Here is a 16,813-nt window from a genome sequence, read left to right as displayed (position 1 = left end):
CCGAACATGGTGACCTAGAATGTGACGTTTTCAAGCCTTGGTCATCGCTACCAGAAATTGCATCTTAATCCGGGCGCGAAAACGGTTCTGTCATTTCGCCCCTGAAATTGGGGGGTGGGGTGGGAAATGAAAAATAACACATTGTTTTCGCATTTTAATTTTTTCGCACACCCCCTCTCCAACCGGCTGCTAAATGCCTTCCGTCGCGAAGGGGTTACACGGCGAGGAGGAGACGGGGTCGTGAATCAAGAGTGTATAAATAGACGCGTAACGCTCTTCTTTTGAAAGCAGCTCGTAAATCTTTCGCTCGGGTCGTGCCGTGAAAAACGGCGGAAAGAGCGAGAAAAGGAGAGGGTTTCCCCCTCTCTTTCCTTCCCCGTTTGAGGGAGGGGGCAAGGTGGATTCAGTGACCGCTCGCTCGCGATGTGGAGTATTTTTTCATAATTTACTGTTTCGGGATGCTGCTGTTTAAAAAATAAACAAAGCTGCGTCGTTCATTGAAAAATTTGCAAACAACGGGGCGTTTGGGTGTTGTTTTTGTTACCCTTCGGGTAACGCTTTGGATTAAGGCCGAGAGTGTTGACCTTGCGTGGCTGCGCGTTAACGGGTTAAGCCGGGATGAGCTACTTTTGGGGGGGAAGAGTGACAGTAAACACGTTGATTAATTCTCATGAAAAGAGGCGATAAATTATGATGAAGCGTCGAAATAAAGCAATAACATTCTTGTTTTTGAATTCAATTACAAAACTTGTTGAGAGGAAAATGCTTTGACATCTGAAAAGATAGCAATGCAAAAAAATACTCACAAATGCGTTACGCTTTGTATTTCACCAATCTCACTATGCCTTAACAATATTTTGAAATATTTTAGAACAAGTTGTTTGCCAATCTATAAATTGCCGCGATAATCAAAGGCTATCAAAGGATGATCCAGAGATATCGACAAATAAGAAAAACGTAACGCATCGCGTTAAAAGTGTATAAGATTTTGTGTTGCAAATCTGATACGTTAAGAAGTGGGTAATTCTCCGCCAACTCACACAGCAGTTGCCCCGACCCCTCTTCGATTTGCGTGAAACTTTGTCCTAAGGGGTAACTTTTGTCCCTGATCACGAATCCGAGGTCCGTTTTTTGATATCTCGTGACGGAGGGGCGGTACGACCCCTTCCATTTTTGAACATGTGAAAAAAGAGGTGTTTTTCAATAATTTGCAGCCTGAAACGGTGATGAGATAGAAATTTGGTGTCAAAGGGACTTTTGTGTAAAATTAGACGCCCGATTTGATGGCGTACTCAGAATTCCGAATAAACGTATTTTTCATCGAAAAAAACACTAAAAAAGTTTTAAAAATTCTCCCATTTTCCGTTACTCGACTGTAAAAATTTTTGGAACATGTCATTTTATGGGAAATTTAATGTACTTTTCGAATCTACATTGTCCCAGAAGGGTCATTTTTTCATCTAGAACAAAATTTTTCATTTTAAAATTTCGTGTTTTTTCTAACTTTGCAGGGTTATTTTTTAGAGTGTAACAATGTTCTACAAAGTTGTAGAGCAGACAATTACAAAAATTTTGATATACAGACATAAGGGGTTTGCTTATAAACATCACGAGTTATCGCGATTTTACGAAAAAAAGTTTTGAAAAAGTTGGTCGTCATCGATCATGGCCATTCATGGTCACCCGTGACAGACACGGACGACGAAACAAAGAGAAACGCAAAAAGTAACTTTTTCAAAACTTTTTTTCGTAAAATCGCGATAACTCGTGATGTTTTTAAGCAAACCCCTTATGTCTATATATCAAAATTTTTGTAATTGTCTGCTCTACAACTTTGTAGAACATTGTTACACTCTAAAAAATAACCCTGCATAGTTAGAAAAAACACGAAATTTTAAAATGAAAAATTTTGTTCTAAATGAAAAAATGACCCTTCTGGGACAATGTAGATTCGAAAAGTACATTAAATTTCCCATAAAATGACATGTTCCAAAATTTTTTACAGTCGAGTAACGGAAAATGGGAGAATTTTTAAAACTTTTTTAGTGTTTTTTTCGATGAAAAATACGTTTATTCGGAATTCTTAGTACGCCATCAAATCGGGCGTCTAATTTTACATAAAAGTCCCTTTGACACCAAATTTCCATCTCATCACCGTTTCAGGCTGCAAATTGTTGAAAAACACCTCTTTTTTCGCATGTTCAAAAATGGAAGGGGTCGTACCGCCCCTCCGTCACGAGATATCAAAAAACGGACCTCGGATTCGTGATCAGGGACAAAAGTTACCCCTTAGGACAAAGTTTCACGCAAATCAAAGAGGGGTCGGGGAAACTTTTCCCGATTTCGTGTGAGTTGGTAGAGAATTACCCAAGTACTTATTAAAAATTATTTGTGTTAAACTCGGAAAGTGATCTATGTATTCAAATGAAATTCAATTATCTCCAGTTTTTGAGAAAAGGTTGATAATTAATCTACATTTCATATCTTATCTAGCCCCAAAAACTATTACCGCCATAAACTAACGCTTAATTTTCTCCCTACCTCTCTCTCTCGTTCACAGGCCGTTGATCAGCAAACAATGAGCTAATCCGCCGGCGTCAACAGTACACACTCTCTCTCTTCCCTTACTTTCTCGTCTGAGCCTCTCTCAACCTCAAGAGTCGCACTATCAAAGGTGAGATAATTACCCTTTCTGAGCCAACTGCTCTACAAAGTAGCATTCAGTAGCCTCTCTGCAAACAACAGAATTTATGCAAAAAGTGGTTGAACTCACTATCATGGGAACATCTAAACCGCGCGAGACCCCAGGGGTCTCTCATTACCCGCGTCGAAATTTGAAATGTAAATTTGGCCCAACCTCTCTAAACTATCAATTTTTCATGCCGCCGGGGCCTTCCCACACCCGAATTTTGACGACCCTGGGGTAACCGTTGTCAACCGTTTAAAACCGAAAGCGGAAACCGAAAAAAGTTTAATTAAATCAAATTAATAATCCACAACAAAAGAAATGCTAACCTAATAAAATTTCGAGGGGGTTTCGCTCGGGGTGACCTGAGCCTCGTTGAGAGTCGTCTCATTAGCTGAACAAGATCACCTATCAACAGTTCTTCTCTCTCTGTGCTTCCTCCGCGCAACTCGGTAAGGTTCACGGAATTCTTCCGTCGATTCCTGGCGAACCTGCGGTGCTAACTCGAAGATCGTCGGGTGCTGATATCATAAATTTTCCACCAATTCTTCATTGCTTTGTTTGTTTTTCTTCGGCCACCGTGCCCTCTTCCCAGTGCTGGCCAGCCCCGCTGGAGAGGAAGAGAACGAAGGAAGCTCATTTGCGAAAACGAGCCGGAGATGAGCTCAGCGTCGAAAGACGTGCCTTGCCCACTCACGCGACGACGAGCGCTGCAGGCGAGATGCTTCTTCGAGGTCCGCTGATGCAGCTGATGACGGTCTTGAGAACGTTCTTCGTTTTTTTCGTGGAAAATTAATTAATTTTGAGAATCGAACCGACGACGTCGTCGTCGCGCGCGCTGATCGATCTCCACGACTTTTCGGCTTTAATTATTCAGACAAAAAAGTCGAGCCCCCGTGTAGTCTCGTTTGCATCTCTTCTACTCTTGACAAGCGGGGATCGGTGGCACCGCTCGCCCGCCCCAAAACAAACCCCCAAATAATTACACCGTGGGCCTTCCGAATAATTACCCAAATGATTGGTTTCCTCCGGGGCAGCAAAATCAACCGATACTGAATCGTGGTGTGCCCCCTTCGCTTCACGCTGACTAATGAAGCGACCCGCGCCGAGAGAGGGGCGAAGCGCCCCTCCGACGTTAATCACACACGATGCCCCGCAAAAACACGACCCAAAACAAAAGAACTTTCTGTGTGTACGCGACGGAGGAACCGCTCCGGAATGCTACAGTGAAGCCGGTGGTAGTGCGGCTTTACTGACACCGATTCCTCAGTAAGTAACTTTCAACTGAACTAATTTCTCTCAAAAACATTTGAGAGCGAATCGCTCTCAACTTTGTTTGACGTTTGTATTCTGAAAATTGAGCAAAATTCTCTTGATTCAAGCAAATGTCAAATTCAGCGAAGTCCAACTGTACCTCCAAACGCACAGGCCCCAAGAACTCCAACTCGAACTCGGTGTTCGATTTGGTTTGTTGGTTGTTTTGAAGAGGCAATTTTGCTAAATATGCAAATTAACCTCCTCAAGAGATGAGGGGCTGCGAGGAGGCAGTTAGCAGAAGCTCGGTAAACAGACGGACAGACAGCCGGGCGAACGAACTCAAGTTTTGGGGCTTTATTTGCCTTTCTGGTGTTCGCGAAAATGACGTACATTTGCGTAGATGGAGCACGATAAAGACAGAATGTTAAGTTTGAGCGGTTTTCTGGGTGGAAGTGGACTCAATCAAAGTTTTTGGGTTAATTTAGTTTAACAGACTTGAGATTGTCTCTAAATTGAAGATTTCAAAAGAGTTTCACAAGCTCACACGCCTGTCCGACAAATTGCTCCATTGTCCGTGAAAATTGCGCTACAAACGCCTAATGCATCGATAGCGAAACAAGTTGTTTCATTTTACCCATTTGCGGAGCGTCTCTCAACCCCGAAAAAAAACTGCCGTGCCGCACCTAATAATGAACCACGGCCAATCGAACAAACAAAACAAAAAATACTACTACCACACTTCCCCGCTAACGCTAACAAGCCAGCCGACTCAAACGCGCGTAAAAAAAAGAAGAAGTTTATTCGCCGAAAAAGTCTCTCGCTCACGCTCGCGCATGGATAATTTCAAACAACAATATAAATACATCATTTGCGCCTTTATCTTTCGGGTTATTTGCTTTATTTGCAAACAACAAGAGCAAATGAAAATAATAATTACACGCCACTCATCACCACCTCGTTTCGCTAACTTGACGGTTCGGCCTCCGCCGCGCAGCGCAGCTGCCGAACGGACGAAGAGAGGGAGCGAACGGAGAGCGGATTCGCGGCATTCCGCTTCACACTGCGTTCGCACGCGGCTCCGCTGGCACCTCCAGAGAGAACGACCTACCTCTACGCGTTATTCGGCTGCGCCGAGGTTAAGTCGTACACAGAGGGAAACGAGCGTTGTCTCCGCTCGCGCGAGATGAATTCTTGAACTCTGATCTTGACAGGGTAACGCCTCGAGTAATCTGTGTTTGACAGCGTAACACCTGATAAAATCTACTGCGACTTAACCGGGTTTGACGGTGTAACGCCTGGCACTAACGCTTCTTCATGACTCAAGTGCTAACGCTAGCTCTAATCAGCGATTTCAAAGCATAACGCTCCTCTCTTTTGACGTTACGTTTTCCCTGCGTGCCTCACGCGTCAGCCAGAAGCCCCGACGTGAACCTGTAATCGAGCACCAAGATCTCGGTTGAACGCTCGTACAAGTGCACCACACCGTGCCCAATCGCGCTGCGTTGTGTTTAACAGCCGATGTAAATTTCCAATGAGTTTTTTCTTGCTTCTCTCTTTCCCGCGGGTTCGGCATCTGGTGCAGCAGCAACTCGGTGCATTCGAAGCGATTTGGCCTCGCATCCTTCAACACCTCCTCGTTTACCTCGTAAAGTCAGGTTCGGATTTCGTATGCCGATTTCCAGGCCCAGCTGTGAAGTACTCTCGGCGCGGAAAAAAAGAGCTCATGTTTGACTTGCTCGTTTGCCTGCTCCGACGAGGCGTGCTAAAGCGTAATATTCAAATCAACCGGAAATTTTCGATGTTTTTCTGCGCTAACGAATCCATCAGCGATGGTTGTTGGTTTTTTGCCCGTCTCTCTCCCCGTCGTCTTCGACTTCCAGTCTCCGGTTAATCACGCGCCAATCAACCTGGCGAAACAACCGCGGTGGTGACAAACGATCACCTGGGATTCGGAAATTTAATCCGTCCATACAACACTCCCTCAGATAACCCGGACAAATGAGTCGCTCGAATAGGGGAGGGGTGACAACTCCATCCCCCACAATACCCAACAAGCTTAACGACTTCAATAAATTGGTCAACCTCCCCTAAACGATTCCCAAAAAAAATCCGCTTTTTAGTGAAAAATCACTGCCGTGATCACACTGGTCTTCGCTGCTGATAACAAATGAGGTACATTTCTCAATACGACAGCATATTTCAAAACAGATCGCTCTTTTCGGGGGGAACGCGCGCAAAGGAAACCTCGAAGCACAACCAGAATGGGCGCGCGATGGAAATCGTAAAATTGAAAAAAGCGACTCATAAACATGTTTCAATTTTCGACCCCCGTTGACTGGAACTTCTTGGACATGGTCCAAGTACAAGCGTGCTTCCCCTTCGGGCCAATTGGGCTGCGCGTTCTGTACATGTGTGCGAGCGGTTGTGGAAGAGACACTTCGTGGTACCGTTGAGGGATCGAATATTGGACACTTAACGGGTTTGAGTCGCTAGTAACCACCTGAAAAAGTTATTTTTTTAATAAGGCGCTTAGGCGCCTTTTATTGCAAAAATTAAAAAAAAAATCTTTAGTGACAATGTACCCAAAACATTCTCAAAATTGAGCGCTGAAGGAGCTATCTTGACCAATTAACGACATTATTTGGGTAGGCGCCTTTCAAAAATACTCTGATTACATAAATATTCAATACCATTGTAAGTAAAAGGACGCTTAAGTCAATATTCATAGTAAAATGTCTCCATAACTGATCAGAACTGAACTGCTAAAGGCGCATGTCTAGCACCTAATAAAGAAGGTAACTCAAACTACTCCTATAGCATTGTTTGAAAAATTACACTTTGGGAGCATCTCATTCCAGCAAACGCCCTAAAATGTTCTCTAGAGAAAACTTGATAAATAAAGCTTTGATTTGATGATATAGGCGCCTATAGGTATACCTTGCAATATAATGTCAGTTTTCAGATTGGTGCCTTTACTCGTTACTCAAACTACACAAGCTAAACGCTTGTTTTCACGCTTGTTTTTTGTCTTGTCGCAAAAAGAACGATACACACCTGTGGATCCGTTGACGAAACCGCAAGGTTTAAGAGGGCCACATTATAAGGTGTTACGGCGATTCCGTTTTTAAACGCTTGTTTCTACATTCAGTGGAGGCCGCTTGGAGTGTTTAACCTCCCAAAGACGCCTTAATACATCATCTAAAAATGTAGCTGTAGGGGCGCCTTTCTAATGCTTGATTAAAGCTAGTCAAACTACTCAGGTGCTGTTATCCTACCAGACAATGGTTGTAGTTTTGATCTTATCTGAAAATAATCATAAATTAGGCGCTTAAGGCGCTTGTCTTACAAAAAACCCAAAATTTAAAAATATGAGGTGATAGAAGATAAGCTTGTAATCTGGATTTCAACTAGTAACAACTTCTTTCGTAAACCTTATAACAAATTTGTAAGTTAACGTGTGCTTAAATAAATTATCCTATCAAAAATGGCTTCATAATGTATCAAAACTGTAGCTCTAAAGGCGCCTGTCTATCAACTAATAAAAGGTAATTCAAACTACTTATGTTTGGGCTCCTATAACATTGTCTGTTAAAAGGGCGCATTGGACTCTTTTCATTCAAACTGCCTAAAATAGCATTTAAAGTTACCTTAATAACTGATGTTTTGATTTGATACTATAGGCGCCTACCTTGAAATATAACTACAGTCTTCAAGTTGACGCCTTTACTAGCTTCTTAAAATGCATTAGCTGAACAGACAATCATCATTGTAAGTGGTAGGTCTTTTTGGTTGTTTAACCTCTCAAAAACGCCTTAATAAATTATTTAACTAGAGGCGCCTATCCAATGATTGATGAACCTCACCCCAACTACACAGACGAAAATCTTCTATCCTACCTGACAATGTCCTAGAGATAACTTAATGGTTATAGTTTTAATTTTTTGAAATACTTCAAATATAGGCACTTAAGGCGCCTAGCCCTAAAAGAAACTAAAAATTGTCATTTATGCTCTAATAAATAACAATGTTTAACCGTGGATTTTTACTCTTATCATCATTAAAGGAGGGGGCGCTAAGGCGCTTTTTTGTCCGAAAACGACTTTAAACTTTCGGGAAGTCGCGTGTTTTCGCCTTTCTTACAAGTGCTCTTACAAACTGTGTACAAAGTACACGTACGCGACCTCCGGTGGGAATGATTCATTTTGATTTAAATGTTGACTTCTTTTAATAATCACCAGAAAGAGTCGCCTAAGGCGCAATACAATAGTTTGAGCCTTTATGACAAAACTAAACACTTTTCCACGACCATCCCGGAATCGCACCCCCGACGGTCCCCAAACGACTTCACTTGATCGATGACGATCGGCTCGTCGTCTATCCCGCAGGGGCTCTCTCGGTCTCCGCCGGGGTTCCTCGTATCCGTGGGTATCTCGTTTGCCTTACAAGGTCTCTCACTTCAAATTGAAGACCCGAGTGCTGGGAACTACTCGTGACCGATTCTGAGTTGTTACAAGAAAGTTATTCACTATCGCTGATAACCCCCAAACGTTGAAGACTCCCAGATCATCACGCGCTATTTATGCAGAACGTTAGTAACATCGCGCACGACCCGCTGCAGCGGGTCACGGTTCGGAGCCGAGGTTGTCGTGCTTAATTAAAGCACCATGTCCGCGCCAAGAGCATCCCGGGAGTTGCAACCTCCCGCTTCTCGGAATATCCCGCCGTGTCGAGAGGTACGCGCCAGCCAAAGTAAATAAAACAAGACAAGACGATGATGAAATCAGATATCCTTAAACGCTTTTCTCGTCGTCTTCCTCCCCATGTTCTCTGCCTTTTGCCGAGGCGTTCTGCCCATAAACAGTGCCCGTAACAAGGTGCTCGCGCGAAGCGAGGAGGGAGAAGAAGCCAAGTGTACAACAAACCATGTCGTGTTTTTGGGAACAGACAGACATCTCGGACGGATCTCTCTCTCTCTCGTTTGGCCAGAATTGTTTTGTAACATGAAAGAGCCAAAAACGATCGACGCGGCCACCTCCTGCTGAGGCTCGTCGGGGCTTTCTTCGAAACTCCTCGTAGCCGGGTCTTCTACGATGTCTGCTGTTCCTACGCCGGCTGATGATGATGGAGGCTCCTCCGGCCGTCCGTCCAGCACACCGCACACACAAGATACATTCATTTGTTTTGATTAAATATTCATAAAAATTTTGATTACATGTACACGGTCGTAAACAGATGGAATCTGTGGGGCCTGCCGCCACAGTTGATGAGGCGGTGGCCAGAAGAGAGTGGGGATGCTGTGGCAGGTTTGGCTGTACAAACTTTGCTGCCGGGGCTGCTGCCTCATCATCTATCATTCTGTGCACAGAAATGTGCTCCGACCGAAAGATGATGGATGTGTGTAGTGTATGAAGAATAATACTGTTTCCATGAAGAAAAGCCGTCGTCTTTTCTTTGGTAGACGTCAACCGATTTGCTTTCTTTGTGCCAGAAATGTGTGTGTGCTTGTGTTTTGATGTTGGTGCGGTGCCAAAATTTCACTCCAAAGACGTTTACGAGCCTTGACATTGAGGGGTAAACGGTTTTATTTTGATTTAAACGACTGCACGACCTCTTTGTGGGGTATCCGCCGGCGAAATCGAACACGTCGTCGACGTTTCGTGGAACGCTTTTGACGTTTTCGAGAAACGTAACGCATGACAAGGTTTTACGCTGAAGAGGTAACATAACGTCAAACGATGAATGTTTCACGTTACGGAATTCGTCCTGCAAAAAATCAGCTTCCTTTGTTGAAAGGCGTCGGCATCCTTCCTTTGTCTCGTCGCAAATGACACTTCTTACCTCGTGCAAACGACAACAACAACAACAGAGGCACATGCCACGCTCCAATTAATCTCAAAACGAGGAAGGAAAAACGCTCCCACGGGCACTCCCACCACCATTTTCCACGCTGCGGGACTCCCACAGGGAGAAAATGACGACTTTCTTGATTTCCCGCGCTCTTCACGAACCGTGAAACTAATCTCTCACTTGATGTCAACAACGACCTGGTCCGCCCTCCGCCCTTCGGGCGTTACTTCCGTTACCAAACGTCAACAGCACCTATGCACACGTGGTTCGCGGGCCGCACAATGTTTTCCCGAGATTAGCGAAACTTGTTTACAAGCTAACGAGCTGACGGCTTCGTAGGCGTTTGACGGACGCCGCCGCCGCTTTGATCCGTCCGTCTAATTAATGGCTTTCGGATCGAACCGATTTGGCCCGCGCGCTGACAGCTCCGCTTTTTCGTGCGGCCCCAGGTTGCCGAAATCAAGCGGTGTGAGGGGGGATACGGTCTCATTAGCATGAGAAGCGATTTGGGCGGTGGCTGCTGGAGAGAGGTTAGCGTTAGCGCTACCGAATTCCGTGCGGGGTGCCAAACGCGATACAGCGATAGTCTCGGGGCAGGATTCTCGTGAGAGTTCTTACGAAGGGAAAGGTCCAAAGAATCGTGGTTAATTAACTCTCCGGATGAGCGTTGGTGACATGTCGTCCCCGACGACACCGCCGAGAGTCATGACTTGGGTCAACACGACACGACACGGCTAGGAATTCGTGAAAGCTGTTATCAGCACCTTGTAATCGCGCCCATGGGTCATGAAGATCGAACAACGCTGCTGCTGCTGCTGGTTGGCATTTCAGTTTGGTGACGGGGTTGTTCTATCACGACTACGCCTAGGCTACCGAGCTACCTCCTCCACGAAGACGAAGGGGGTGGTGACATACTGTTTGTTTTGCGGACTTGCTGGCAAACACGGCGCACACAGCGTGTGGTGCTAAGTGACTACCCCGAGGTCAGTTCTTCGCGCGTGAAAGTTAATCCAATCGTGCGAGGAAGCCCCCCGCTGAACAAGTAGGAGGAAGATCGATAAGGCAGACGAACATGTCCCCGTAGCTTATAACGAAAAACACCAAAGCTGCAACCAGTCCTGCTCCTCCTCCTCCTCCTTCAAGAAAAAGGTTGAGTTGAGAAAATTATGAAAAAGACACCGAAAAATATGTTGCCTTCCCAGGCGAGAGAGTGTTCCCAACTGGAGTCGACATGGTCCAAGATGCAGCCGGGAAGATAACGCTGCCTGCCTGCCTGCCTGCATATTGCACGCAGAGTGTCCTCTCGAGTTCTGAGGAAACCAGCAAGCGACCGGGGGTATGTTTTCTCAACCGTCTTGCTGCGTCCTCCTACATGCTACAAATGAAACGAGGAGTGAAGCAAAATTCAATTGATTCTGCTTCCTTTGGCGTCCTTCGGCCTCTCCCGCGTACGTCTCGAGTTCAGGGTTTTGTGTTACGACCGAGTCTTGTCGACCCACACAGTCGCTTTCGAAGAACTGCTGGTGCCCCCGGGAGACAGGAGTGTTTCTGCAACAATAATCATCATCATATTTTATAAAATATGATGTTTACTTATTCGGTGAAGATGGAGGGGAAAGAATGTAGGCTGGGGGGGGGGAATTGATATCGAGTTTTTGCTCTGTGGTACACACATTGTTGTGAGTCAGTGGACATGAATGGGTTTGGATTGTCCCATATGGAATTCTTGACTTACGCTACAGGATTGTGAGCTATGGGAATGCACGGATATTGCAATCCGTATAACGACCTAACTAACTCCTTCAATTTTAGATTGACAAATTGACAGTTTGACAGATGACAGTAGACGTACTTACCTTTTGATACACTTACACCAACTAACCTGCAACCACTTCACATTTCAATTGCTTCACCGAACTCCCTTGATGTCGACGTCCGTGATTGGGAAATGCTAGCAACAAACCTTCCCGAACAAAGCAGTTTGAACTCCGCTCCCCAAGTCAAGGTGGACACACTGGACGTCCACCTTATTTATGAAATTGATACCGCTAATAAAATAATGCAGTTTCTTGCTGCGCTCGCACAAGATTCGCGCGAATCTGACGTGGAGATGGCCATAAATTTGCCACGACGACCGCGCGGTCATTATCGCATCGCACTTGTTCCGGACTCTCCGGAGCTTGCAACGCGCAGCGCTGCGACATGTTCTTGTACTGCTTCTTGGAGACCCTCTTCTCTTCCAGCAAAAGTTGGCGAACGTCCGACATTAAAAATGCAAAATAAACAAGATCGAGGTGGAAGATCTGTTTTTTGCGCGACCAATGTCCACTTTGGGTCCGCGCTGCGTGTGACAAATGAGGTGCAGGAAGGTTCGCGGAGGAACCTTGGTGCAACGTGCGTGCCTCTCCTCCGCGACCGTCCAGTGTTTGTTTGACTTGTCATAAATAATTAAAATTTATTCATTTGCTTATTTACTTACACTGGTTTCGGATGGGAGAGCGCGCGCGAGCGCGCAAAGAGTGGGCCCCTTCTCGGGAATCGGGTTTCCGTTGTTTGTCCCGTCCCGAAGACCGGGTGCGCAATTCTGGGGACCCTGGCAAGCAGGCTCGGGGGAAATAAATGAGGACAGAAATGAAGCATGTTAGAATAAATTACCTTCACCGCAAGCTTTAGCAGAAGCGCTATCTCTGGTGGGGAGCGAGAAAAAGTGGTCCAACTGGGGAGCCTGTGGGTTACTCCGGTTCCCGACGATGTTTGCTCAACGAGCGACTTGTTTGCGCTGTGTATGAGACCCTATAGGCGTAGAATCACACCGCTCTGCGTAGGCTTTCGGGTTGATTGAACGTCGTAAATTGTCCTAACCTACCATGACAAACATGACCGAACAAACCTAAAAAGGGGTCACCATCCTGAGGACAGTTGACCTATTCCTATTGACAGTTGTGACAGATTGACAGAGTTGACAGAATGACACTTGAAACACTTACCTGTTGATGCACTAACATTGACTTACCTGCCTGCAAACCACTTCAAATTTCAACTACATCTCAGTGCTACCTTAAAGTCGACGTCCGTGATCGGGAAGCGCAACCTTTCTTGCTACGGTGCCGCCGCCGACCAAAGTTCACGACGCTAGCCAAACAAAAGATTTCTGCGATTGCTCTTTCGAACCTCAGAGTTCCGCTCCGCTGTTGTCTTACCGTTTTCAGGCGATTTTCTTCGTCTGATCCCTTTGTGTGTGCACGCCAGGACGTGCCGACAAAGGAGCTCGGGTCTTCCTTTTTGCGCCATTATGCTTCTTCATTGATGATGCTGTGCTACGACCTCCTCCTCCTCCAATGGTGTCGCTGCTGCCGGTAGCATAATAGCGGCGTAATCAATTTCATGACCTCGTTAACTCGTTTGGGGCTTACACACGCGCCTGGCGGTGGTTTGTGGTGGTGGTTGCGAATCGTGACAACCATCTCGAAGGGCCCTGGCCGTATATGCGAAATCTTCGCCGTATCATAAGCCACCAACGAGCCATGACCTATGCGATGGGCAGGGTTGAAGTTGAGTTGGTTGTGTTTGACAGTTTGACAGATGGATAATCACTCACTTTCCTATAAGTTGCAGAACTTCCACATTGACGTCCTTGTTAGAGAAATGCACTCTTTGTCAAAGGTCACGTCCCCTGATAATGCTTCCTACACAATCTTTCAGTTGTGCCTCGAGCTATGTGCATCAACTTAGCAAAGTGGCACAGCAAACAGCTCCTGACTTGGTCCTCGTCCTGCAACCCCTCTCGGGCGATTGTTGTCGAGAATAAAACATATAAAAAGAGTGCCGACATTAATCCACAAAATGAAAAACGGAGAAGCCCTCGCCGGCAATACGCAATCCTTTTGTCTTTCGACACCTCCCTTGGCCCGGTATTGTTCCCGCAGCACTTCAGGACGAATCTCTCCATCAGTGCTCGTATGTGTGTGCCATTCTCTGTGCCCAATACGTCACCGATCTCTACGTCTTGCAGCATCGCATGTAATGTTCATTATCCGCAAATTATGTTCAGCACCGCTCTGCTTCCACCAACCTACTCCCGGGGCACCTGTGGCGATGCCCTTTGGGAACTTTTAATTTAGCCACATCGTAAACTACCACGACATTGCACTACTCACAGCGGAGCGAGGGGGGGGGGACCTGGCGAATGATATAAAAAGCCATAATCGAGGAGAAGTGGGAAAAGTGCACACGCCGAAAGGCACGCCCGGGCCCCGGCATAATCTCCATGACACACAGTCTCCGTATGAAGAACAACCGTTTGGGGTTGTTCTGGAACACGACCAGGACGAAGAAGAGTTCTCGAATGTCGCACGCCAGCAGTGTGAGGAGGTGTTTGGTCCCGTCAACTCCGAGTGAGTCAACCGAAGGTTGGAACGGGGGGAGTCCTCTGAGCCATCACTTTAATGGAGAACCAAAGCGGTTTGGACGCCTCGGAGGTGGGGTAGAAGCTGCGGACGAACAACAACAGAAGCGAGATGAGATTAAATAGCAAAATGAGATTTCTTTTTTGCTGCTGCTCGCCGTACAACTGCAGCGCTTGTTTTGTGTATTTATTCTACCCAGAGAGATCCCGGAGACCGCAGAGATGAGAGGCGAACCGCAGCTATGTACCGTCGGGGTTTCGCTCCGGCTCTAGCCAAGGATCAAGTGGTTTTTCACCCCGGTATTGCACACTCACACCACTTGAGGGTTTCGTGCTCTGCCGCGCACCGGAAAGTTCATCCTGGCGGCAGCATTAGTTTGTTCGTTCGTTTTTTTGCCACTGCTGCTGTCTGCTGTATGTTTGTCTGGAAAAAAGATCAAATTTCAAAGCAAAAATGAGAAAAGTGTTAAAGAAATTAGAGCTGAATAAACAGTGTGCGGATTTATTCCGGCAGTCGTCGTCGCAGCATGGTTGAAGTGCATTAACACAACAGAGTTGCGGTGGATTATGGAACCACTACAATATCATAGAGATGGTGAACAGAACTCTGAGTAGAGGGGTTGACCTTCTTCATAGAGTTCGTTCCTATTGACAGATTGACAGTTACTGACCTACGTTAGTTACACCTACAATCACTACAAATCTTACAGGTTTTCCAGATGCACCAACTTACCGGTATTGAACTCACTTGCACCAACTTACCTGCTTTTAACACACTTGCACTAACTTACCTGCATTCAAAACACTTCAACTCTTATGAGCACCTCGCGACTCCCTTGCTGTTGACATCCGTAATTGGGGAGTCCACTCCAACTTACCTGTATTCAACACACTTCCACCAACTTACCTGCATTCAAAACACTTATGAGAGCCCCGCGACTCCCTTGATGTCGACGTCCGTGATCGGGAAACGCTCCAAAACGTTAAAAAGTTTGATTACTTCGCGTGTCTAATTTAGTACCACTAAAACACAAGCACGACACGTGCCGATGTGACGACTCTTCACACAGGATGGCACGCAGCAAGATTCAGTTCAAGGTGCTACCGGAGAAGCCGCTGACAGCGGGTCGTAATTTTCTCGCGTCTTCACGCTACCACAACAGATCGCTCCCTGGGGCATTCCGGGCTCTAAGATTAAAATTATTATTAATCGCTGGAACCATTATGTGTAAACACACACACACATCCGGCAAGCATGCAAAACGACGGCGTAGGCGTCCAATCTCGACGAAAGAATGATTAGGTGAAGATCTGGTGGAAAGGCTTTATTTTTGGATGTTTCAATCAGCAGCTGCAAGATGCGACTTGCTGGGCCTAAAATATGCGTCACTTTCTTGGGGACAAATGTTTGAGGAACCTGTTTTTTGTGTGTGGAGTACATGACTAATGTTCCACTGCAGCGTATTTACTCTCGAACACGCTGTGGGTCCACCGCGCGGTATCACCTCCGAAAACAACAGCTCTTTGATGTCAATATTTGTCCTACTGTGGCGTATACGTGCGAGTTCAAACTGTTGTGATGCCCCCAATTTATATGCATAAAATGCCACACACACTAGCCGCTATCAGCATCGGTAGTGTGCATATCTAAAGCTCCTAACAAGCCTTTGTGTCTCTATCACGACGACGACTACAACGCTTGCGAATAGATTTAGAGAGAGCCATCCCTTGTATGCAAAGTAGCTGACTTTTGATTAGCTTTGACTGACAATACGGTGGTGGTGAGAAATCTTCCCAACTTGGGACGAAAGTTTTCGCATATCTCACGCGCAGTCTTATGGATCCACAGGGTCACCGTCAGCTTGCCGGAGGCGAGGTCTCGGTACATGTGCCACCGCTCTTTGTTTGCCAACATTACCCCGACTTTCGAGTCGGGACAGCCGGCGCGCGGAAAACGGGTTGTGGAAAATATCATGCAATCTAGATGGAAATTTATTCAATATATATGGTTTATCAACACTCTTCACAGCATACCCAGCGCAAGCGCTCATGCTGCGAGCTGAACGCGCACACGAGCTCGTTTATCGGGCGCAAAACAGCACATTTGGTATACATCAAATTCTATTTTCGATTCTCCGCAGTCAGCAGCGCGCTGGATGCTTTTGTATGGAAAATAGAACTTGACGCTAGATTTAGAAATCGACACGAATTGTTCGATGGGAAGTCGTGCATATTCAAGTTGATCTACTTGACAGTTGACAGATTGACAGATTTGCACCAACTTACCAGTATTGATCCGAACTTACCAGCATTTTACACACCTGCACTGACTTACCTGCATCCAAAACACTTCAACTCTCTTGATCGCCTCGTGACTCCCTTAATGTCGACGTCCGTGATCGGGAAGTCCACTCCAACTTACCTGCATTCAACACACTTGCACCAACTTACCTGCTTTCAAAACACTTCAACGTCTCCTTGCAACTCCCTTGACGTCGACGTCCGTGATCGGGAAACTCAAACTCGCTATTTCCAGCGCAAGTGACGTTTTGAGGTTACCGCCGCTACACTGTTGTTGTTGCGCCCATCAAATTGGCTCGAATTGCCTCAATGAAATA

The 16,813-nt window shown here is 46.0% G+C and overlaps 1 protein-coding gene across 2 annotated transcripts in view; it reads left to right on the top strand.

The window, feature by feature from the left end:
• Positions 1 to 16,813, top strand: part of LOC120424593 (frizzled-2) — a 40,507-nt gene that overhangs the window by 8,776 nt on the left and 14,918 nt on the right. Inside the window, exon 2 of one of the 2 annotated variants that reach the window (XM_039588756.2) lies at positions 2,561 to 2,674. The exons of the other annotated variant lie outside the window; for it this stretch is intronic. The gene's annotated coding sequence lies outside the window, so the exon portion shown is untranslated. The remainder of the gene's footprint in view (positions 1 to 2,560; positions 2,675 to 16,813) is intronic. 2 annotated transcript variants of the gene reach the window in all.

The sequence above is a fragment of the Culex pipiens genome, chromosome 2, assembly GCF_016801865.2.
Source record: "Culex pipiens pallens isolate TS chromosome 2, TS_CPP_V2, whole genome shotgun sequence".
NCBI classification, from domain to species: Eukaryota; Metazoa; Arthropoda; class Insecta; order Diptera; family Culicidae; genus Culex; species Culex pipiens.
The sequence above is the reverse complement of the archived record's forward strand: the minus strand, read 5'-3'. Positions and strand labels throughout refer to the sequence as shown.